The sequence below is a fragment of the Triticum aestivum genome, chromosome 5D (genome assembly GCF_018294505.1).
Source record: "Triticum aestivum cultivar Chinese Spring chromosome 5D, IWGSC CS RefSeq v2.1, whole genome shotgun sequence".
Classification (NCBI taxonomy): Eukaryota; Viridiplantae; Streptophyta; class Magnoliopsida; order Poales; family Poaceae; genus Triticum; species Triticum aestivum.
Genome location: NC_057808.1, coordinates 418,696,807 through 418,721,923, shown reverse-complemented (window position 1 = coordinate 418,721,923; position 25,117 = coordinate 418,696,807).

The following is a 25,117-nucleotide window of genomic DNA, read 5'->3' as shown; positions in this document are numbered from 1 at the left end:
ACATCCAGTGGGCCGGAGAAGCACCTGGGGGGTACTCCGAGGGGAGCACAACCCACCAGGGCGCGCCTGGAGGCCCAGGCGCGCCCAGGTGGGTTGTGCCCACCTCGGGTGCCCCCTGAACCGCCTCTTTGCACTATAAATACCGCAATATTCCAGAAACCCTAGGGGAGTTGACGAAAATCAATTCCAGCCACCGCAGAGTCCAGAACCACCAGATCAAATCTAGACACCATCACGGTGTTGGGGAACGTAGTAATTTCAAAAAAAAATCCTACGCACACGCAAGGTCATGGTGATGCATAGCAACGAGAGGGGAAAGTGTTGTCCACGTACCCTCGTAGACCGAAAGAAGCAGCGTTACGACAACGCGGTTGATGTAGTCGTACTTCTTCACGATCGACCGATCCTAGTACCGAACGTACGGCACCTCCGCGATCTGCACACGTTCAGCTCGGTGACGTCCCACGAACTCACGATCCAGTAGAGCTTCGAGGGAGAGCTTCGTCAGCACGACGGCGTGATGAGGGTGATGATGAAGTTACCGGCGCAGGGCTTCACCTAAGCACTGCAATGATGTGACCGAGGTAGAATATGGTGGAGGGGGCCATCGCATACTGCTTGGAACAATCAACTTGTGTGTCCTAGGGTGCCCCCCTGCCCCCGCATATAAAGGAGCAAGGGGGGAGGCCGGCCGGCCCTTGGTGCGCCCAAGGAGAGGAGGAATCCTCCTAGTAGGAGTAGGATTCAACCTTTCCTAGTCCTACTAGGAAGGGGGAAGGGGGAAGGAAGGAGAGGGAGAGAGGGAGGAAAGAGGGGGCACTACCCCCCACCTTGTCCAATTCGGACTCCCAAGGGGGGGCGGCCAGCCCCAGGCCCTCTCCTCTCTCTCTCCCACAAGGCCCATGTTGGCCCAATATATCCCCGGGGGTTCCGATAACCCCCCGGCACTCCGCTAAATATCCGGTGACCCCCGGAACTCATCCAGTGTCCGAATATAGTCGTCTAATATATCAATCTTTATGTCTCGACCATTTTGAGACTCCTCGTCATGTCCGTGATCATATCCGGGACCCCGAACTATCTTCGGTACATCAAAACACATAAACTCATAATACCGATTGTCACCAAACGTTAAGCATGCGGACCCTACGGGTTCGAGAACTATGTAGACATGACCGAGACTCATCTCCGGTCAATAACCAATACCGGAACCTGGATGCTCATATTGGTTCCTACATATTCTACGAAGATCTTTATCAGTCAAACCGCATAACAACATACGTTGTTCCCTTTGTCATCGGTATGATACTTGCCCGGGATTCAATCGTCGGTATCTCAATACCTAGTTCAATCTCATTACCGGCAAGTCTCTTTACTCGTTCCATAATGCATCATCCCGCAACTAACTCATTAGTCACATTGCTTGCAAGGCTTATAGTGATGTGCATTACCGAGAAGGCCCAAAGATACCTCTCCGACATTCGGAGTGACAAATCCTAATCTCAATCTATGCCAACTCAACAAGTACCATCGGAGACACCTGTAGAGCACCTTTATAATCACCCAGTTACGTTGTGATGTTACGTAGCACACAAAGTGTTCCTCCGGTATCCGGGAGTTGCGTAATCTTATAGTCATAGGAACATGTATAAGTTATGAAGAAAGCAATATCAATATGCTAAACGATCAAGTGCTAAGCTAACGGAATGGGTCAAGTCAATCACATCATTCTCTAATGATGTGATCCCGTTAATTGAATGACAACTCATGTCTATGGCTAGGGAACTTAACCATCTTTGATTCAACGAGCTAGTCAAGTAGAGGCATACTAGTGACACTCTGTTTGTCTATGTATCCACACATGTACTAAGTTTCCGGTTAATACAATTCTAGCATGAATAATAAACATTTATCATGAAATAAGGAAATAAATAATAACTTTATTATTGCCTCTAGGGCATATTTCCTTCAGTCTCCCACTTGCACAAGAGTCAATAATCTAGTTCACATCGCCATGTGATTTAACACCAATAGTTCACATCACCATGTGATTAACACCCATAGTTCACATCGCCATGTGACCAACACTCAAAGGGTTTACTAAGTTTCCGGCTAATACAATTCTAGCATGAATAATAAACATTTATCATGAAATAAGGAAATAAATAATAACTTTATTATTGCCTCTAGGGCATATTTCCTTCAGTCTCCCACTTGCACAAGAGTCAATAATCTAGTTCACATCGCCATGTGATTTAACACCAATAGTTCACATCACCATGTGATTAACACCCATAGTTCACATCGCCATGTGACCAACACTCAAAGGGTTTACTGGAGTCAGTAATCTTAGTTCACATTGCCATGTGATTAACACCCAAAGAGTACTAAGGTGTGATCATGTTTTTCTTGTGAGAGAAGTTTAGTCAACGGGTCTGCCATATTCAGATCCATATGTATTTTGCAAATTTGTATGTCAACAATGCTATGCACGGAGCTACTCTAGCTAATTGCTCCCACTTTCAATATGTATCCAGATTGAGACTTAGAGTCATCTGGATCAGTGTCAAAACTTGCATCGACGTAACCCTTAACGATGAACCTTTTGTCACCTCCATAATCGAGAAACATATCCTTATTCCACTAAGGATAATTTTGACCGTTGTCTAGTGATCTACTCCTAGATCACTATTGTACTCCCTTGCCAAACTCAGTGTAGGGTATACAATAGATCTGGTACACAGCATGGCATACTTTATAGAACCTATGGCTGAGGCATAGGGGATGACTTTCATTCTCTTTCTATCTTCTGCCGTGGTCGGGCTTTGAATCTTACTCAATTTCACACCTTGCAACACAGGCAAGAACTCTTTCTTTGACTGTTCCATTTTGAACTACTTCAAAATCTTGTCAAGGTATGTACTCATTGAAAAACTTATCAAGCGTCTTGATCTATCTCTATAGATCTTGATGCTCAATATGTAAGCAGCTTCACCGAGGTCTTTCTTTGAAAAACTCCTTTCAAATACTCCTTTATGCTTTCCAGAAAATTCTACATTATTTGCAATCAACAATATGTCATTCACATATACTTATCAGAAATGCTGTAGTGCTCCCACTCACTTTCTTGTAAATACAGGCTTCACCGCAAGTCTGTATAAAACTATATGCTTTGATCAACTCATCAAAGCGTATATTCCAACTCCGAGATGCATGCACTAGTCCATAGATGGATCGCTGGAGCTTGCACATTTTGTTAGCAACTTTAGGATCGACAAAACCTTCTGGTTGCATCATATACAACTCTTCTTTAAGAAATCCATTAAGGAATGTAGTTTTGACATCCATTTGCCAGATTTCATAAAATGTGGCAATTTGCTAACATGATTCGGACAGACTTAAGCATCGCTACGAGTGAGAAAATCTCATCGTAGTCAACACCTTGAACTTTGTCAAAAACCTTTTTGACAAGTCTAGCTTTGTAGATAGTAACACTACTATCAGCGTCCATCTTCCTCTTGAAGATCCATTTATATTCTATGACTTGCCGATCATCGGGCAAGTCAACCAAAGTCCACACTTTGTTCTCATACATGGATCCCATCTCAGATTTCATGGCCTCAAGCCATTTCACGGAATCTGGGCTCATCACCGCTTCCTCGTAGTTCGTAGGTTCATCATGGTCTAGTAGTCAGGGGAGCGAATCGTTTGTTTTTTGCCCGGACGCACTTCCTTGCGTGCAAAGATGTAGCTGGTGGGTCCCAGCAGTCAGGGGGAAACATTTTTTTTCGTGAAATACAGTGGCCCGTCCGGTGGGTCCCAGCTGTCAGGTGGAGGAATAATTATTTTCCGCGTAATAAGGAGGCACTTCCTTGCTGCGGCCGTGGACCCAGCTGTCAGCCTCTCCACGTACAGTCCACGTCCGATGGAAGTCGTTCCTTGACCACGTTGACCACGCCGCGCCGAGAGCACCAGGGCGGTGGACGACGGTGAGGCCTAGGAAGGGGACGACGGGGAGCCGGGGAAGACGCGGCAGTGGAAGCCCGCGTGGAGAGGAGTACGAGGGTTCACTGGTTCGGCTGCGGTGTGAGGCTGCCGTCGCCGCAGGTCCTGGCCAGCGGTGGGAATAGTAGGGGGCGGTGAGGCCTCCGCGGCAGCACAGCCGGCCATGGGAGGCAGGAGCATGCGGCACGACCAGCGCTGCTTTGGGCGGCTGGAGCAAGAAGACCAGAGGTTGAAGAAGCACTACGGCCGTTGGATGGACATCGTACGGTCACTGGAGCTAGAATCATGCATATTGACTAAGTTGACAAAGCCCTCCGTCCTCGTCAACTTAGTAGGCCCACAAGTCAGCCTGCCACTATACTGGGTCCCAGCTAACAGGGGGAGTATTCATTTTTTGTGCGTAATAAGGAGGCACTTCCTTGCGTGCGAAGATATAGCTGGTGGGTCCGAGCTGTCAGCGGCGGTAACGTTTTTTCGCGAAATACAGAGGCCCTCTCGGTGGGTCCCTGATATCAGGTGGAGGAATCATTATTTTGCGTGTAATAAGGAGGCCTTTCCTTGCGTGCGGCCGTGGACCCAGCTGTCGGCCTCTCCACGTACAGTCCACTTCAGATGCATGTCGGTCGTTGACCACGTTGACCAGGCCGCGCCGAGAGCACCAGGGCGGTGGACGACGGCGAGGCCTAGGAAGGGAACGACACGGAGGCAGGGAAGACTCGGCAGTTGTTTCCCACGCGGAGGGGAGTACGACTGTACGAGGGTTTACTGGTTCGTCTACCGTCGCCGGAGAATAACAACAGGTGTGGGTGAGTAGAGGGATGGCTAGGCCAGCGATGGGAGTACGGTGGGGTGGTGAGGCCTGCGCGGCAGCAGAGCCGGCCGCGGGGAGGAGGGAGCAGGCAGTCCCGCCGACGCTTGTTTGAGCGGCTGGAGCAGGAAGAGCAGAGATTGATGAAGCACGACGGCCGTTGGATGGACATCCAACAGTCAGTGCTTGTGCGTCAACCTTTTTTTAGGAAAGCCTCAAATCTGTGGAAAACAACATACAGCCCATCTGCCATTATTTCTAAAAATTTACTGCCCATTTGCTAATTATCAAGGTTTTTTTGGAGCCCATATTCTTTTTGTTAGCATTACAGGCCATATTGTGGCCACGGTTAAAAAATTATACGAAATTTTGCATATTTCGGTGCGGTCCGAACTGTTTTTAATCCCGAAATTTCGACTCACATTCAAACTGATTTTAAAAATAAATGTATATCAATATAAATCCAACAAATTCTCCACGCATAAAAATTAATGTAATTTAAAATCTCGAAATGAAAAAAAAGATATTTGAAACTAATTGCCGGTTTGATGTGTTTTAAAAATGTACAGCCCATTTCTCATTACTGATGGGCCATTTTCACGGCCAGCCGAATGAAAGCTCTCCTCGTCTTGAAAGATTTGCAGCCCAACAGGCCTGACAAAGCGACTTACTTGGCAAATCACAAAAAAACTGGGCTGTGGCCGTGGACCCAGCTGTCAGCCTCTCCACGTACAGTACTCTTCCGATGGAATGTCGTTGACCACGTTGACCCCGCCGCGCCGAGAGCACCAAGGCGGTGGACGACGGCGAGGCCTAGGAAGTGGATGATGGAGAGCCGGGGAAGACGCGGCAGTGGATGCCCACGTAGAGAGGAGTACGAGGGTTCACTGGTTCGGCTGCGGTGTGAGGCTGCCATCGCCGCAGGGCCTGGCTAGCGGTGGGAGTAGTAGGGGGCAATGAGGCCTCAACGGCAGCAGAGCCGGCCACTGGAGGCAGGAGCAGGCGGTCTCCCCGGCACTGGTTTGGGCACCTGGTGCAAGAAGAGCAGCGATTGAAGAAGCAGCAGGACCGTTCAATTCAAATCCAACGGTTACTGCTGCTAGAATCGTTTGTTGACTAAGTTGACAAGCCCTGTGTACGCGTCAACTTAGTAGGCCCACAGGTCAGCCTCCCAACCGGTGCATCCCAGATGTCAATGGGAGGAATCATTTTTTTTCGCGTAATAAGGAGGCAGTTGATTGCGTGCGGCTAGGCCAGCGGAGGGAGTAGGGTGGGCCGGGGAAGCCTGCGCGGCATCACAGCGGGCCACAAGAGGAGGGAGCAGGCAGTCCCGCCGGAGCTAGTTTAGGCAGCTGGAGCAGGAAGATCAGAGATTGAAGAAGCACGTCGGCCGTTGGATGGACATCCAACAGTCACTGCTGCTAGAATCGTGTGTTCACTGACAAAGCCTTGCGTAAACAAGTCAGCCTCGAAATCTATGGCGTGTACAGCCCATTTGCTATTATTTTTATAATTTTTACTCATTTTCTAATTCATATGGAATTTATTGCAGCCCGTTTTCCATTTTTAGAATTGCTGGCCATTTTCTGGTCAGTACTAGGGTCAAAAAATTAACTAAATATGTGGGAAATTTTGAAAATTCGCAAATTTTTGCTGGGGAATGAAATATTCTTAATCCAAAAATTAATAGCCATACTAAACCAAATTTAAAAATAAATTAGTACTATGTCATGTTAAATCCAATGAAATACGTATAAGATATCAGTGAAGAACAAAAACAAAAAAAGAAACTTATATCCCATTTGCTATAAATTTTTTGGAATTTTCAACCCCTTTTGATATTACTTTTAACAGACATTGACCATACTCTTAAGCCAGGCCAGAATGCATCCCTCCTCGTCTTGAAAGATTTGCAGCCCAGTAATTCGGAGAAAACAAATAGGCCTAGCTTGGGTATTCTTCATAAAGAAATATTGGGCTACTTATTTTCCCAAAGAACTGGTGCATGAGCATTTAGCTTTATTTATTTATTTATTTATTTACTTATTTATGTTTAGGGGACCATGAGGATGTACCTGGGCCGGATTCATGTGAGAGCGTCCCTTCCAGTTAATTATGGGCTTCTCTATTGGGCCTTCATCAGTGGGCCGCATGTTATCAACAAGCGGAAAATGTGTTCCGTACGAAAAATAGTATGCGCTACGTACGGTACGGGGCACTAAAGGATCGAACCGTGGAACGACTTCCAAAACATTGTGTTTGTCGTTCTAATAACACATTTATTCAACCAACAGACGAAATATACTACTGATTGTACATTGAAAACAGCAGCAGCAACCAGGGCTGGGGGTGCAACAGAAGCAGTAAGCAGGCCAGAAGAGTGAAGACGCGGCTGTCTCTTCCAAACCGAACATCAGCCATCATTACAAAAGGGCTACCAAAAAAGAACAAGTGTATGCATCAAACTAAATAAAGATCCTACTACACCAAGTGTACGCATCTAACTAACTGGCTCAGTTAGACGTTACTATTTATTAAGCTGTGGAGATTGGCTGACGGCTTGAACCAGATGGGTGCCTGACGGGGGAAACTCCAGCCAGCAGGTCGAAGTCTGATACTTGCGACCCTCTCTCCTACTTTGGGCTGCAGAGCGTGGCGGCACATATCAGGGTATGGTGCATGCAGAGACGCATGGTACGTTGTGTACACATAGTTTTGCCTGATGAACGAAACCGCGCTGCCATCATGATCCTTGCCGTCGGTTATCTCCTGGTTAATCGGATAATTCAGTCCGACAAACAGAGAGCGTGTACCAAGGCTACTTACCAGCCTCCAGTCAAAAATTCCTGAAGGCCCAGAGAAGCTGGGATCCTGCTCAAAGACCTTGCAGTGACTGTGATTGTATTCCGCGAAACAACACGTCCGGTACGTGCGAACGATCATCAATCTTTCGCCGTCATCTAATCGAGCCAGGAACCACCTGCAACTGCCATGCCGCTTTTCTTTGAAAGGTTCTGGGATTAGGAAGGGTAGGGACACCAGGCGGCCTACAACATCATATCAAGTTGGAGTCAAATAAAAAAGGGCTCTTGATTTAGTCAATCTTAAGAACGGCATGTTATGAGCATGAATATTTTTTCAGCAAATGTTGACAGTAATATCAGCAAGCCATCATGATATCATAGGAAAGTAACATACTACTGTAACAACCGTTTGTAGCGATGACTGGAGTAGGCCAGCAATACGTCCAGCCATAGAAGGAGTCGACAGCGTAAATGAAGCCCTTGTGTTCAATGGCATCAGAGAACCATGGAGGATGTATGATCCTGCGATGGACGTGCAGATTTATCCACTTACCGCAGTGACCTGTCAGATAGGCGAGACCGCGGTTGAAGAACGCAATTAGCCTGAAGTCTTTATAATTCGCAGATCTTGTGGGCACTTGGCAGATTACAACCTTGAGCAAATCAAACTTGGTATCATGTTGGCTACTGTAAGATTCCGAGTATTCTGGGCCGCAGTGCCAAAGCAGTGCAGTGTTAATCGAAGGAAGGGGGATTAATCGCCGGGTGTAGACCTCCACGAGCATCCAGCTGCCGCGACCGTCGACGAGCACCATCCAAGACGTGTTCATGCCAACCCAGTACATACCATTAATGTAGTTGAGGCTGACGGGGATCGGATCGCAGTCAAGGGGGTTGATGCTCACCACCCTACGATCGTTATGCTGCGTGACACGCCGTTTCTGAAGATCAGGCGGCATCAGCAAGCAAGGAGCTGGCTTAAAAAGCTCCGGCCTGAGGGCTTTGAGTAAACGGTACAGCCCCGACGAGCACGCGGCGAGCGGCATGGTACTGAGATTGTCCACACGCGAAACAATGAGCTTGATTACCTCTATGGAGAGCGAATTCCAGCCACTCTTTCGGCGGACGCTGCTCGGTTCTGCCATTGTTAGCAGGGATGGAAGATTCGACGAGATTATGTGCGGACAAAGATGGATAAGCGAATATGTGCTGCGGGAAGTGGACAGGTGATGATGACTACAGCATGCCGCTTGACTTACGAGACACATACCAGCAGCGTAGGGTCATGTCGATGCCAGACAACTTGCTTGAGTGATCATAGTACTGGTACTCCCTACAGTGCTATGCCCTAACTTGCTTGAGTAGAGTAGTAGAGTAGGACTCTGCTCTACTACTAGCACCAGAGGAGTAGTATATTCTAATCTAAAATAGTTACAAACTTCAATGCCCGAGTGTGGAACGACTACGAACTATGGTCAAAGACCGTGTCCACGTGGTGTTTGGACATGGGCGACAACCTCAACGCCAACGGTGCTGCTCCCGTTGCACCGTATGTGTTTCTGTCCTTCCTGTTCGAAATCGTGGTAGAATTCATGTTTCTACTCTGTATCCTACTACTATGCTAGTCCACATGATTAGTTTCATCTCTGTTATAGCCGTCATGATTTATTTTGTGCTTATTCGGATTAAATCTCATAGTAACTTGCTCATATATTCAACTGGCGCAATGTCGGAGTAAATGGCCACGGGTAGCCGAACCGACTCCCCCTGGCTCTTCGAAAAATTACCAGGCCAATCGAGCCTTCAAGCATCCAGGGCACGGGGCCGCCTTTCTCTGGCCGGCTATCCCCAAGGCCGACTACCAGAAGGCGACCCGGCCTCAAAAAACATTCCCGAAGAAAGCTACGAGATGGCCGACTCCAGGAAGCCGGCCCCAAGAGGACCGACTCCCAGAAGTCGTCCATGAACAAGGCCGACTCCCAGAAGTTGGCCAAGACTGCACCCACATAACGGTGATAAGACGGGGCGTGGCCACAATACAGCCTGCCACCCCCGAATCCCGGAGCATGCATGGCCACAGTGCGCCGTACGGGTCAGCCATCCCCCGTCCGGCGCGGCACTGTAGCCATGTTGACCACGACGTCACCCACGACAGACGCCAGTACGGCCCGCGGGCGGCGGGCCCCTTCAGCCAAAGAGACGCTTGAGGGTGGCCTGGCCTCCCCTAGTCGGCCTGGGGCGTAGCCGGTTCCCAATAGCCGGCTACCTCCCTCCCTCGAAATATGTGCATCATTAAGGAGACAAGACGAGGTGAGGCTACAGTGAGAGTCCGCCAGGCGGCGGCACTGTAGCCACGCTTACCTCGACAAAGCCCTCGTCATCAGGGGCGAGGCAACAGTAACCAGCCACCGACAAGGCCCCCAGGCAGTGGGGTCGGCCTGTCGGCCTAGAGGCCGGCAGCTGGCGGGACCCACCAGTCGGCGGGCCCCAACGGCCGGCAGAGAAGCCGGCGAACACAGACACTGACGACTGGGACCCGCACCCAGCCGGATTACCATTGTACCCCTGGGGGTGGGCCTATATAAACCCCCCGGGGCACCCATGCAAAGGGTTGATCTCTAAGATAGTTTTAGCCACCATGTAGAGGGAAGAGGAGAGCTAGCCTTGCCTTTCTTCCTCCTCTAGCCAAACAGCTCAAGGAGCACTTGTAGCTACTTGTGTTGATCTAGTGATCATGCGGAGACCCCGCAGAGCAGGACTAGGGGTGTTATCTCCACGGAGAGCCCCGAACCTGGGTAAGATTCGCCGGCGTGCATGTCTTCGCCTTATCCCGTTTCCAGGCACCGGCGACGTCTTACTGGCTCCCACAATGATAAGCCACCCGTTGGCATATGTTGCACCTACCACCCGACATTTGGCGCCCACCGTGGGGCCAGGTGCACCGTCGTCCGGAGACTTGTTCTGGACGGGAACACTTTTTCTCCCCCGCGAGCGTAGCCAGCCCGCTACGCCCGATGGCACTTGCCCTGACGCGCTGCAAGGCGTCGACGACGCCTGCGCGGCGAGCTGCCTCGCCGACCTTCTTGGCGATACTCGCATCTCCGACGAGCCTGCGTCCGACGCGGGCACAGACTACCCCGAGAGCCGCATCGTCAGCCTCCTCGACCAGCTTCACGTCTCCAGCGAGCTTGCTATAGACTTGGAGTCAGTCGGCTCCACCGACCCGATGCTTGTCGACTCCGACACGGTATCGCTTGACGCCTTCCCCACCAACGTGGTGATCATCGACGACCCTCTCCCTCGAGCCGACAGTGGCAGCAGCGCTTTCACTGAGGTGCTGGTCATCAGCCACGGCGCCGTCTCGGGCGAGAACGCCCACGACGCCCTACAAGCGGCGCTGCACGACTTGTCCGTCCCCATCCCGGCCGACGCCGACGCCGAGACTCTGGAGGCACGCCGCCTCGCCCTCATCGCGGAGGGCCAGAAGATAGCATCCATGAGACGCCTCACTGAGGCTCACCAGCGCGAAGTCGACTGCGCTGCCTTTGGTACGCCGCCTCCTGGCGGGCCGAGCCGAGCCAGCCTCGTCAAGAAGCATGGCGCGGCCATCGCCAGCATGCTGGGAGCAGACCGCCCAGTCTACGCCACGCCACTCGAGAACCTGCGTGCCGCTCAGGCGGCCGTAGACGAGCTGAACGGGCTGGGGGCTGATGAGCTCCCCTACATGACTACACGCATCCAGCAGCTGATCGACGCGGCCGCAGAAAGGCATGAAGCCGGCGCCCGCGCTGAGAGTCCTCCCCCATGCTGAGAACATGCCGCGACATCCCGGACGCCGACTGCAAGCGGCGCTCGTGCAAGAAAAGACAAGGAGCCGGCTGCTAGCCGTAGCCGGACTCGGGTCACCATTGAGCGCGACGCCGAAGGCCGCCCCCGAGCGGTGGAACGACAAGCCAATCCACCTCCCCCCCTCGCCTCGTGGGGAGAGATATCCCACCCCGCCGCCTGTCACGCATCCGACTCTCGGCGGCCAACTAGGCCACCGCGAAGGAGTTGGCGAGAATGATGCCCGCCACCGGATCGACCGCCTAGCGCGATCCCTGGCGCTAGAAGAAGAAGATTATGTCGGCCCGCCTTGCTTTGGCCCCCGCATCCGCGACGAGCCCTTCCCCAAAGGGTTCTTACTCCCAAGAGACACGCCAAAATACAACGGCTCCATGAAGCCGGAAGATTGGTTGATCGACTACTCTACCGCAGTCAGCATAGCAAACGGCAACATGTGTGTTGCTATGAAGTATGTCCCTCTCATGCTTCAAGGCATGGCACGCACCTGGCTGAATAGCCTCAAGCTCTACAACGTCAACAGCTGGCTAGACTTCACGGAAGTCTTCGTCCACAACTTCACCAGCACATACAAGCGGCCTCCCAATCCCCGCCAGCTCTCCTTATGCGTCCAAGGGCCCAGCGAATCGACTCGCAACTATCTCACGCGTTGGGCCGAGCTCCTCAACTCCTGCGAGGGGGTGCATGAGGTTCAAGCCATAGAGTACTTCACCGCCGGGTGCCGAGAGGGCACCCTCCTCAAGCACCGACTCCTCTGCGACGAGCCGACTACCCTCGACGAGCTGTTGATCATAGCAGACAAGTACGCCACGGCCGACTCCTCGATGAAGACCGAGCTCCGAGTGGACGCCTCTGGAAAGGTGCTCGCTCCGGCTCCCAAGACGTCGGCTGGTGACTCCAACCGACGCCCCTACCAGAACGACCACAAGCGCAATGCCCCGATGCCGCCTTCCACCAGTCGGCAAGTAGCCACCGTCGAAGCCGAACAGCCCGAAGAGCGGCCCACGCCCAAGAAGAAGGGCAGCAGGCCGGCTTGGCAGCCGGCCTTCTCCTACAAGCAAACTCTTGATGCCCCCTGCAAGTTCCACAGTGGCGCGAAGCCGTCCAACCACACGACCCGGAAGTGCCATTGGCTCACGCGGATCTCCAAGGGCGAGGGGCTGGTGCCGCCTCCACCTCCTGGCTCGCGGCGTCCAGCCCCTCAGCAGCCGGCTGTTCGACCAGCAGTCGGAGCCATTCAAAATGAGTTCCCAGATGAGCACGCCGCCTACGTCGTCTTCACGAGCCAGATTGAAGACAAGCGCAGTCGGCGCCGACAGCACCAAGAAGTCAACGCGGTCGCCTCCAGCAACCCCAAGTTCATGCATTGGTCTTAAAGGCCTATCAGCTGGAGCCGGGCCGATCACCCAGAGGTGATGCCGTCTCCCGGCTCCTATGCATTGGTGCTGGACGCCACCCTCGCGACGGAAAGGCAAGCTGCCCGTTTCTCCCGTGTGCTGATTGATGGTGGAAGCAGCATCAACATACTGTACCGCGACACCATGGAGAAGTTGAACCTCAAGGCGAAGCAGCTGATGCCAAGCCGGACTGTGTTCCATGGCATCGTACCCGGCCTGTCCTGTTCCCCAATCGGCAAGATCAAGATGGATTTTCTCTTCGGAGACAAGGATCACTTTTGCCGAGAAGCGATCTAGTTTGAAGTAGTGGATCTAGAGAGCCCTTACCACGCCTTGCTTCGCCGACCTGCCCTGGCCAAGTTCATGGTTGTGCCCCACTATGCCTACCTCAAGATGAAGATGCCGAGTTCAAAGGGGATCATCACCATAGCCGGAGACTACAAGAAGTCCACCGAGTGTGCTGCAGCCAGCAGCCGGCTGGCCGAGTCCCTCGTGATTGCTGAAGAGAAGAAGATGCTGGACCGAGTCGTGGCCATGGCCGGCAAGCAGCCGGCCCTGTCCCCCAACCCCAAGGAATATGATGCTCAGGGCTCCTTCTAGCCGGCCAAGGAAACAAAGAAGATACCTCTGGACCCGGAGAACCCGGAGAGGTTTGCTGTCATTGGTGCAAACCTGGACAGTAAATAGGAAGGTGAGCTCGTCAACTTCCTCCGTGAGAATCGGGACATCTTTGCATGGTCCCCAAAGGACATGTCGGGTGTTCCGAAGGATTTCGCCGAGCACAAGCTACACGTCCGAGCGGACGCTAAACCAGTCAAGCAGCCTCTCCGCCGACTGTCGGAGGAGAAGAGAAGGATCGTAGGAGAAGAGATAGCCCGGCTCCTGGCCGCCGGCTTCATTATGGAGGTGTTTTTTCGAGAGTGGCTTGCCAACCCGGTCTTGGTGTTGAAGAAGAACAACAAATGGCGTATGTGTATAGATTACACCAGCCTCAACAAAGCCTGCCCCAAAGATCCGTTTGCCCTACCACGGATCGATCAAGTGATAGACTCCACAGCCCGAAGCGAGCTGTTGAGTTTCTTGGATGCTTACTCAGGATACCACCAGATCAAGTTGGACCCAGCCGACCGCCTGAAGTCCGCCTTCATCACACCATTCGGAGCTTTCTGCTACCTGACTATGACATTCGCCTTGAGAAATGCCGGTGCCACTTTTCAGCGTTGCATGCAGAAATGCCTCCTCATGCAACTCGGCAGAAATGCCCACGTCTATGTAGACGATATTGTGGTGAAGACGGAGAAGCGCGGCACCCTGCGGGAAGACCTCAGAGAAACATTTGCCAACTTGCGCCGATTCCAGATCAAGCTCAACCCTGAGAAATGCGTGTTCGGAGTACCAGCCGGCCAGCTTCTAGGCTTTTTGGTCTCCGAACGCGGCATTGAGTGCAACCCAGTGAAGATCAAGGCCATAGAGAGAATGGAGATTCCTACCAAGCTGCGAGACATTCAGAAGTTTACCGGGTGCCTGGCCTCCCTAAACCGCTTTATCAGCCAGCTAGGGGAGAAGGCTCTCCCCCTGTACCGACTCATGAAGAAGTCCACCTACTTTGAGTGGAACGACCAAGCAGACCAAGCTTTCCACGAGTTGAAGAAGATGCTGACCACACCACCTGTCTTGGCAGCGCCGATTGAGAAAGAGCCCATGCTCCTTTACATTGCTGCGACCAGCCGAGTAGTCAGTACAGTCATCGTGGTCCAACGCCCAGAAGAAGGCCGAGCTCAGCTGGTCCAGAGGCCGGTATATTATTTGAGCGAAGTACTGTCCACCTCGAAGCAAAACTACCCGCATTACCAGAAGATGTGCTATGGAGTGTACTTCACCACCAAGAAGCTGAAGCCCTACTTTCAAGAGCATCCCATCACGGTCATATGCACTGCCCCGCTTGCCGAGATCATAGGCAGCCGGGATGCATCCGGCCGGGTGGCTAAGTGGGCCATTGCGCTGGCTCCTTACACAATCTTCTACCAGCCCCGCACCGCCATCAAGTCCCAAGCATTGGCCGACTTCCTTGTCGACTGGGCTGAGACCCAGTACCTACCGCCGGCTCCCGACCCCACTCATTGGCGGATGCACTTCGACGGATCCAAGATGCGCACCGGCTTGGGAGCCGGCATCGTCCTCACCTCTCCCAAGGGCGACAAGCTCAAATACACATTGCAAATCCATTTTGCCGCCTCCAACAATGTGGCCGAGTACGAGGCGCATACACGGGCTCCGACTAGCCAAAGAGCTCGGCATACGCCGGATCCTGTGTTATGGCGACTCGGATTTGGTGGTCCAGCAGTCATCTGGCGACCGGGACGCCAAGGACGCAAACATGGCGAGCTATCGATTCCTCATCCAGCAAATCAGCGGATACTTTGAAGGGTGTGAGTTCCTCCACGTGCCACGGGCCGACAACGAGCAAGCAGATGCCCTGGCACGGATCGGCTCCACCCGACAAGCTATACCAACCGGCGTCTCTCTCCAGCGCCTCCTCAAACCGTCTGTCAAGCCGTCTCCAGAATCGGACTCCATCTTCATACCGCCTGCCCCTGATGCAGTCGGATCCGACTGGGGGAACCCAGCAGGCGGCTCGGGGACTTCGACAAGTGGCCCGGGGACTGCCGTAGTCGCACCCGGCTCGGGGACTTTAGAACCTGGCCCGGGGACTGCAGTAGTCGGCCCAGGGACTGCAACGACACAACAGGCGGTGGCCGACTCCAACTCTTCACCACCCAACCCACGCACCCGGGTCACAGTAGCCGTACTGACAACAGAAGAAGTCATAGCTCCATCATGGGCCCAGCCCATCCTCAACTTCCTAGTAAACAGAGAGCTGCCGACTGATGAGATCTCGGCAAGACTAGTTCAACGCCGAGCCGGAGCATACGCAATAATAAACAGAGAACTTGTTAAGCGTAGCGTCACCGGAGTCTTCCAGCGCTGCGTCGAGCCAGAGAAGGGCATAGCAATCCTCAAGGATATCCACCAAGGCGAATGCGGCCACCACGCGGCCTCAAGATCACTTGTCGCCAAAGCTTTTCCGCCATGGCTTCTTCTGGCCGACTGCTTTGGAAGACGCCAAGGAATTAGTCAAATGCTGCAAAGGATGCCAAGTCTTCAGCTCCAGGCAACACCTGCCGGCTTCTGCACTCAAGACCATCCCCCTCACCTGGCCCTTTGCCGTTTGGGGGCTGGACATGGTGGGCCCATTCAAGACAGCCCGCGGCGGCATGACACATCTGCTTGTCGCCATGGACAAATTCACCAAGTGGATTGAAGCGAAGCCAATCAAGAAGCTGAATGGGCCGACTGCCGTGACATTCATCGCAGACATCACCACTCGGTATGGTATATCACACAACATCATCACCGACAACGGCACGAATTTTGCCAAGGGAGCACTGGCACGTTTCTGCACGACACAGGGCATCCGACTGGACTTAGCATCCGTTGCCCACCCGCAGTCAAACGGCCAGGTCGAGCGAGCAAATGGCCTCATCCTCTCTGGCATCAAGCCCCGACTGGTCGTACCACTGGAGCGTTTGGCCGGCTGCTGGCTCGATGAGCTGCCGGCTGTCCTCTGGAGTCTGCGTACTACCCCGAACAAGTCAACCGGCTTCACTCCTTTCTTCCTTGTATATGGTGCCGAGGCTATCATCCCAACTGACATCGAGTTCGACTCGCCTCGGGTCACCATGTACACGGAGGCGGAGGCCAAGGAAGCGCGATAAGACGGTGTCGACCTGCTGGAAGAAGGCCGGCTGTTAGCACTCAGCCGGTCCGCCATCTACCAGCAGGGTTTGCACCGTTACCACAACCGGAAGGTCAAGCCAAGATCCTTCCAAGAAGGCAATCTTGTGCTCCGGCTGATCCAGCGAACAGCCGGCCAGCACAAGCTCTCGGCCCCTTGGGAAGGCCCATTCGTCATCAGCAAGGCCCTAGGCAGCGACTCCTACTACCTGATTGACGCACAGAAGCCGAGGGCATGCAAGAGGGATGATTCCGGCAAGGAGTCGGAACGACCATGGAACGCCAATCTCCTGAGAAGATTTTATAGTTAAAAGCAGTATGTATCACGCTGCCTTTTTGTATTAAGTACAAGACAACGGGCCCCCCGAGGCGCACTCGGGGACTACCCTCCTTTATCTATGAATGACGAGTGTCATACCCGTGAATGTACTATTTTTGATTCTCTATCTGGCACCGGGTTCGACTAGTCAGCCCCGGGACTGGCCACCTTGAGTTATATTAAAAGTTCTACCTGATGTCAGACAAGTGGTGTGCCAGCACCCGAGCCCTCTCTTATTGTAAGTCGCAGCTCGAAGAACCGACTGTCCGACTGGCAAGAGCCAAAGGCAGGAAAGGTTGCCCACACGAAAAACGGCTAAGGACTAACGAACCTATATAACACAAGACGGCCTCCCACCACACCTACCGGCTGTCAGAACAGCCGGCTGGCCGGCTTCCCAGTCACTTCGCTACAATCCAAGAAAGCTAGAGTACTTGCCCTCCCAACCGGCCAAGCACTTCTCCAGCCACAGACTGCAGAGCAGCTGTCCGGCTGGGAAGGCGGCAACCAAGGGAGGGCGGCAAAGGAAATAGCCAAAGGATGAAAAGCAAGAACAATGGGAAGCCAAACACATGCATGATTATATTTACACATAAGGCCTTCAACAGGCCGGCAGTCAATATAGTTTGAATACACCCCCAGTGGGTGGAACTGTGCAAACTTAACAAAATATTGTTCCAAGAGTAATAAAATAGGAAAGTAGAGGCGGCAGATTAGGCTAAAGGCGCAACAGGCGAGCCGGGCTGGTCCGTGGAGACGGCAGCGCCGGCTGGAGGAGTGGCCGGCTGGCCAGTCTCGGCTTGATCATCGCCGGCTGCAGGCACGGTCAAGCTGAGGCTGGCCGGCTGCTCCACCATCTGGCACGGTCAAGCTGAGGCTGGCCGGCTGCTCCACCATCTGGCACGGCATCTCCACCATCCTCCTCCTCCTCCTCTTCGCCCTTTTCGCTAGAGTCGATCTCCTCCGCTGAGTACTCGCCATCTGCTGGGTTCAGCCCGAACCACTCCTCCGGCTGAGCAACGTCGTTATCATCCACCTCAGGAGCAAAGGCGCTGGTGTCGGTGTAGTCGGCGATCGCCGAGGCACGCTGGATGATAGCCGGCCGCGCCGGCTCCAGCTCTTTGTCGGCTTCCTACCGCCAGGTGGCCAGCTGGTCCAATCTCAGCTCAGGATACCAGGCTTTGACGAACTCCAGCACCCGCTTGGCGCCTGACCGAGCTGCAGAAGCCTTCCAGGCCTCGAAGCGGCCGGCCGCTACCTCCAGCCAGTCGGCAGTCCGACTGGGGGTGCGGGGAATCACTTCGCCGGTCCAGAGAGCGGCCAGCACTTGCACCCCAACACGTTGAAGCCGGCGGAGCATGCGGTGAGCCGGCTGGAAGCAGGCTTGAATCGCCAGGAGATGTTCCTCATGCGACCGGCGAGCGTTCGATGCAATAGTGCCAGCCTGCCTTTGCGTCTCGCGGTGGGCCTCGACGACCTGGTTGGCGGCAGTAGAGTAACCAGGGAAGTACTCTGCACAAGAAAGAAAGAAAGAGAAAGAGGAGAAAAATACAAAGTTAGAGAATGAACCAAACGGCAAGCGGCAAGCAAGGAACGAAGAAGAAGGCGGCCTAGCATCAACCAAGTCTTCAATCTGGCCGTAGCCGTTGATCAACGACTGCCTCACCTCAGCCCAGCTCGCCGCCTCGGTCACGTACTTGGCTTGGTGGGCGGCCTCGCTATCTTGCACCGCCTTCAGGGCCGCCTTGTGGCTCTCCTCCTGGTCGGCCAACTTCTTGACCAGGCAGTCGCGCTCCTGAGCCAAGGCGTCGAACTCGGCTTCCTTAGCACGAAGGGCGGCCTGGGTCCCACCCAGCTGCTCCCTCAGTTTGGCGTTGGCCGCTGCAGATATGGCAGAGAAGAAAAGAGCAATAAGAAAGAAGTCGTCAGGAAAGATCCGACCCAACTGCTCAGCAGTCGGCCCGAATCTCGGGGACTACACCCAGTGGGTGCGCTGACGCGCCCCCACGTGAGATAAAAGATGAAGCACTTACTCCGGCTCTCAGTTAGATCAGCAGTCTTCTGGGTCAGCTCCCGAGCCTGGGAGTTGAAGGCAGCCGCACGGAGGTTGTGGTAGTCCTGCAAGTCGGACAGAGAAGCGAATGAGAACAAGATAGCAAACAAAGCCTACCAAGAAGTTAAAGCCGCCTGCTCAGCATCCGACTCGGAACTCGGGGACTACACCCAGTGGGTGCGCTGACGCGCCCCCACGGAAGAAACCAAGATCAAGAAGCAAAAAAGGGAAGCACCCGAATGGCCGCCCGTGTCGCGAGGAACTCGTCATTATACTGCCTCAGCACTGCGGCCTGGGACTGAAGCCAGTTCCGGACTTCTTGCGCCGCCACATTCACCACGGCCGTCCCACCACCCGGCGTCCACCCTGAGCTGGCGCTGGCCGTCTCCACGTCCTGGGCCGACGAGCTGGAGCCCGCGGCCTTCTGCGGGTCCGGAGCCGAAGTTGCCTTCCCCGCGCGCTGGCGCGATGGCGACCGGACCACCAGGTCCGTCCTCACAGCCGGCACGCCTCCAGCCGATTGCGCAGGCGGCGCGTTAGGCCGGCTGCCTTGGGCTGCCCCAGTCGGCGAGGGCGGTGTCGCCTCCCTCTCCTGGACGACGATGTCGTCCTTCCTCTCCATCCCCGGCAGGTCGCCGCCGGCTTCCTCCGGCGGGGGCTCTGGGATCTCGGGCGCCGCGACACGCAGGGGGGTGACAAGCAAGGCCCCCTCCGCTGCCGCTGCCGCTGCAGCCTCCGCTTGGGCCTTGGCCACCGCGTCGGCTTGTGCCTTCGCCGACTCCTCCGCCTCCTCCTGTGCCGCCTTGGCGGCAGCCGCCCTTAGCTCTTCCGCCTCCCGCTCCTCCCGCGCCTCCCGCGCATTTCGCTCCGTCGCCGCATGAAGCTCGGCGCGGGGGTCCACGTGGCGGGTGCTCCCAGATCCTCCCGGCGATCCAACCACGGAGGCGGCAGCAACCCGCTCAAGAGAAAGCGGAGCCCTGATTTTTGAGACAAGACAAGGATTCAGAAATCGACAAGAAAAGAAGAAGGAATATGCAAGAGAATCTACACTTAAGCCGAAACCGTTTGCGGCTGCTTCACCACCTTGCGGAAGCGGGCCGCCTTCGCGGCCGCCTCACATGTCTAGTCGCCGCCGCCCCGCCCTTGGGCTTCTTCGGCCGACTGCCGAACAAGCCCGATGTGGCCCGACGCTTCTACGCGCCGCCCAGAGTAGGCGGCGCGACGGAGGAACCCGCGCCATGGTCGGACGCCGGCTGGCGGCGTGGGACGATTTCCACCTCGTCGTCATCCGGCCAGTCGTCGAAGCTGGCTCCAAGCCCGGAGCCGCCTGCTTCGCCGCCTCCCACCTCTGTGTTGTCGTCCATGGCGGCCGCCCCCAAGTCGGGGTCCTCCAGGTCATGCTCCGCCCGGTCGGGGAGAAATCGGCGATCCGCCCCCGCTGTCCCGGCCGCAGGTCGAAGGAGAGGGCTCTGCCAAGACATGTCGACTGGTCAGAGTCGGCCAAGAAAAACTTGGTGACAAGACTAAAAGAAGAGAAGATAAAGAAAGCATACCGTAGGTGGGGGATGAGCACGGGAGTACGGCTCCTTGCCAAACTGCCACTCTGCGGAGAGCTTGCAGTTCGCGAGATAGTTCACCATACGAGCCACCTCGTCATGAGGCATCTCCTTGGTGCACATCCGACTCGGATCGAGTTGGCCGCTCATTTGACTGATCAAATGAGGGTGGCTTTGAAGCGGGAGCACCCGGCGCACGACGAAGGCGGCCAGCAGGTCGGACCCAGTCAGGCCCTCCGACTGGATCATTACCCAGAGTCGGGCGACGGCGGTGGCTCCAGCCGGCGACAGCGTCCTGGCCCGATAGGACCACTGGGGCCGCCTCCCAGCCGGCGGGCCGGCTATGTAAGCCGGCAAGTTGACGTAGTCGCCTTGCGGGGCGACGTTCTTCACGTAGAAGTACGATTTCTGCCAGCGCTTCACTGACTGGATCAGCGTGATGACAGGGAAGGGGTTGTCGGCTGCCGGCCTCCGCATTGCGATGAAGGCGCCACTCTGAGCCGGCACGCCCTGCATGCGGGTGCCGAGCTTGGATTGGAAGAATTCCCCCCAGAGCTTGAGGGTGGGAAGAACGCCAAGAAAGCCTCACACAGAGTGACGAAGGCGGACAGCAGCACCACCTTGTTTGGAGTGAGGTGGTGCGGCTGGAGCTGATAAACGTCGAGGAAGGAGCGGAAGAAGGCGCTCGCGGGCAGACCGAGGCCGCGCAGGAAGTGCGAGCGAAAGATTACCCGCTCGCCTTCCTCCGGCGCCGGCGTGATCTCCTTCTCCGGCGCGAGACGGACCAGCACCTGGTCCTTGCCGGGCAACCGCCGCGTGTTGCGGAGGAAGTCGATGTGGTCCGTGTGGACGTTGGAGCCGTCCCAGTCTCCGCCGTACTGCATGATGGCGAGAAGCTGGCGAGAAAGGGTACGGCGGCGGAGAAAGCATGGCCCCGCGGCGCCGAAGCTGCGGGGTAGTGCGAAGATTGGTGGGACGGCGCGACGGTAAGATGCTGCCGCGATGGAAAGAAGGAGGAAGAAGATGGCGGAGAGAGGATGAGCGTGCGAGCGTCTGCCGCTCCCCCTCCTCCCCCTAATTATAGCCTCGTGCGACGAAGCCGAGGAGGCGAGGCGTGGGCGGGGGAACGTGGGATTAACTGCGCCCACTCCCCCACGTCCCGCGATTACTGCTCCCTAACGACGTGCAGAAACTGCCGCCGGAAGGCGTGCGGCCCGCTTTGGGCCACAGAGAATACGCGCCTGGGCCTAGGCGTAGGAGTGATGGGCCCCCGACCTGCGGCGACGTCCTATCACGCATGTGGGTTGGCAGGCTTTTTTCAGCCAGAGGGTGCCACGTGGTACGCGGGCGGCGAGCGGCCGGCCCGCAACCCGGCATGCGCACCAACCGACTCCCGCCTTCAGACTTCAGAAATTTTGCCAAGACGGCGCACCCAACCGAAGCCGGCTCCTAGCTGCTGGCTCGTCAAGATAAGAAGCTGACCAAGCTTCTCGACCTCCTCTTAGCCTTGAAGCCCAACCAGCTTCGGGAACTACTATCAGAGTAAATGGCCACGGGTAGCCTAACCAACTCCCCCTAGCTCTTCGAAAAATTACCAGGCCAATCGAGCCTTCAAGCATCCAGGGCACGGGGCTACCTTCCTTTGGCCGGCTATCCCCAAGGCCGAATACCAGAAGGCGACCCGGCCTCAAAAAACCTTCCCAAAGAAAGCTACGAGATGGCCGACTCCAGGAAGCCGGCCCCAAGAGGACCGACTCCCAGAAGCCGGCCATGAAGAAGGCCGACTCCCAGAAGCCGGCCAAGACTGCACCCACCAGGGCTACACCCACATAACGGTAATAAGACGGGGCGTGGCCGTAGTACAGCCTGCCAGCCCCGAATCCCGGAGCATGCATGGCCACAGTGCGCCATACGGGTCAGCCATCCCCCGTCCGGCGCGGCACTGTAGCCATGTTGACTGCGACGTCACCCACGACAGACGCCAGTACGGCCTGTGGGCGGCGGGCCCCTTCAGCCAGAGAGACGCTCGAAGGCGGCCTGGCCTCCCCTAGTCGGCCTGGGGCGCAGCCGGCTCCCAATAGCCGGCTACCTCCCTCCCTCGAAATATGTGCATCATTAAGGAGACAAGATGAAGTGAGGCTACAGTGAGAGTCCGCCAGGCGGCGGCACTATAGCCACGCATACCTCGACAAAGCCCTCATCATCAGGGGCGAGGCAACAGTAACCAGCCGCCAACAAGGCCCCCAGGCAGTGGGGTCGGCCTGTCGGCCAAGAGGCCGGCAGCCGGCGGGACCCACCAGTCGGCGGGCCCCAACGGCCGGCGGAGAAGCCGACGAGCACAGACACTGACGACTGGGACCCGAACCCAGCCGGATTACCATTGTACCCCTGGGGGTGGGCCTATATAAACCCCCCGGGGCACCCATGCAAAGGGTTGATCTCTAAGATAGTTTTAGCCACCACGTAGAGGGAAGAGGAGAGCTAGCCTTGCCTTTCTTCCTCCTCTAGCCAAACATCTCAAGGAGCACTTGTAGCTACTTGTGTTGATCTAATGATCATGCGGAGACCCCGCAGAGCAGGACTAGGGGTGTTATCTCCACAGAGAGCCCCGAACCTGGGTAAGATTCGCCGGCGTGCATGTGTTCGCCTTATCCTGTTTCCTGGCACCGGCGACATCTTACTGGCTCCCACAATGATAAGCCACCCGTTGGCATATGTCGCAACTACCACCCGACACGCAACGTCCCCTACAGCCACTCCCGTTTCATGGATGGCCTGGTCGATGCCTCCAAGGAGCCCTTCGTCCACTGCTATGAGTGCCCGATGCCGTTTTGTGGCTCGCCGGCGGACATGTTGAATCACCTCACGGATGCGTGCAGCGGTCACTGCTGGCCCTGGGCGGAGAACATCAAGTACGAGATGTGCTACCCGTTCACCGTGCCAGACTCACTGGAGGATCACCGCCGCCTGCTAGTCTCGGAGGAGGACGGCAGCGTCTTCCTCTTGATCGTGGGCACCGGCGAGGCCCGCGCAGGGCGCCGCCCCATCTCTGTAATATGCGTCAGGGGCGACACCGCTGACGCTGACGCTGACACGAGGCCGATGTATGGGTGCATGGTCAGTGTTACTACCCGCCAATGTGGGGAGCTGGGACTATCCCGCCAATGTGGACTTGGATAACCCATGGCCTCCTTTACCCGCCGACGCGGTGCACGGGGACTCCAAGGACGTTCACCTGGAAGTACGCATTATCAAGTTAAATGTTGATCATTAGTCTTCGCTCAATGTAATCCGTTGTCTAAGCATGTGGAGACTTCCATGCAGGATCTTGCTCTATTGGAGTATCGCGCATGAATAAAAGTGTATCCGTTTATGGTTTAGTCTAGAATCTTCCATGTATGAATTTTTACTACAGTACTGGTGAAAGACTGACGATGAACATTTCTTACATCTCCTCTGCCCGCTTGCAAGTCATCCTGATTTAATCCCTCCATCTAGGTGTATAAGGGCATGGTTAATATTACTTAATAGTATAGCCAACTGTTGACTATAAGAAAGTGCTATGTCATCTGTAGCCAACATGTATAACAATCGATACTCAAAAACTAATTCTTAAAGATCATTTCTTGCAAAGCACAATAAGTGTTATTTCTTCACAAGTTTTGGATGCAGGTTGAACAGTTGAACGCTTTTGTTTGCAAAAGATACCTTTTTATCTACTTCACCTGGATGTTTGTGAGCTCTAGAGATGAAATAATATTCGAAGAAACCTATCGATACCCGTTACACATGAGATGACCCCCACATCCTTTGTCAAAATAAACAACTCCCCGATCAATGCATTTCACTCTTCGGTGCAACGCACGGGCTCCTTACTACTATAGATTAGTACAACCAAAAATTGAACTAACATTATATATAGTATGATAAATGCTGATGCATGTCACCTAAAATTATATCATTCAAAACTATGTTCAAATACGAATCCACCGATATAGTTTTTGTTGACATGCACTAACATTTTGTCAGTTAAATCTTCAGTCAAATTCAATGGGGGACTAATAAACCACGACCGATGTAGTACAAGTGTAGAGGGCGGCGCTGCACGGGAGTCTCACCTCTCACCCCGCTCGTGGCGCGGCAGTAAAGCCGTCATATCACAAAACCCAACCACTCACAGTAATAAGTGGCCTGGTAAAATAAACGGACAAGCAACCATCACATCCCTCCGTCTTTTTTGCATTTCATCTCTCTGCATTTACTTTCTCCGGTTCATCTCGCACACTCGATCCCTAGCTACTACTCCTAGGGCCAGTTCTTTTGGCGGCTTCCCCAGCTTTTCCCACAAGACTAGTCACAGTGGAGAGTAACAATAAGGCGCCTCACTCATTTATTTGGGCTTCTAAACTACTACTCCGTCCTGGTTTATTCCTCACCATTGTAATTTGTGCTAAATTTTGAACAAAGATTTAACTGGTTTATTCCTCACCATTGTAATCCCTCCGTCTAGGTGTGTAAGTCATCTTACGAAAACCAA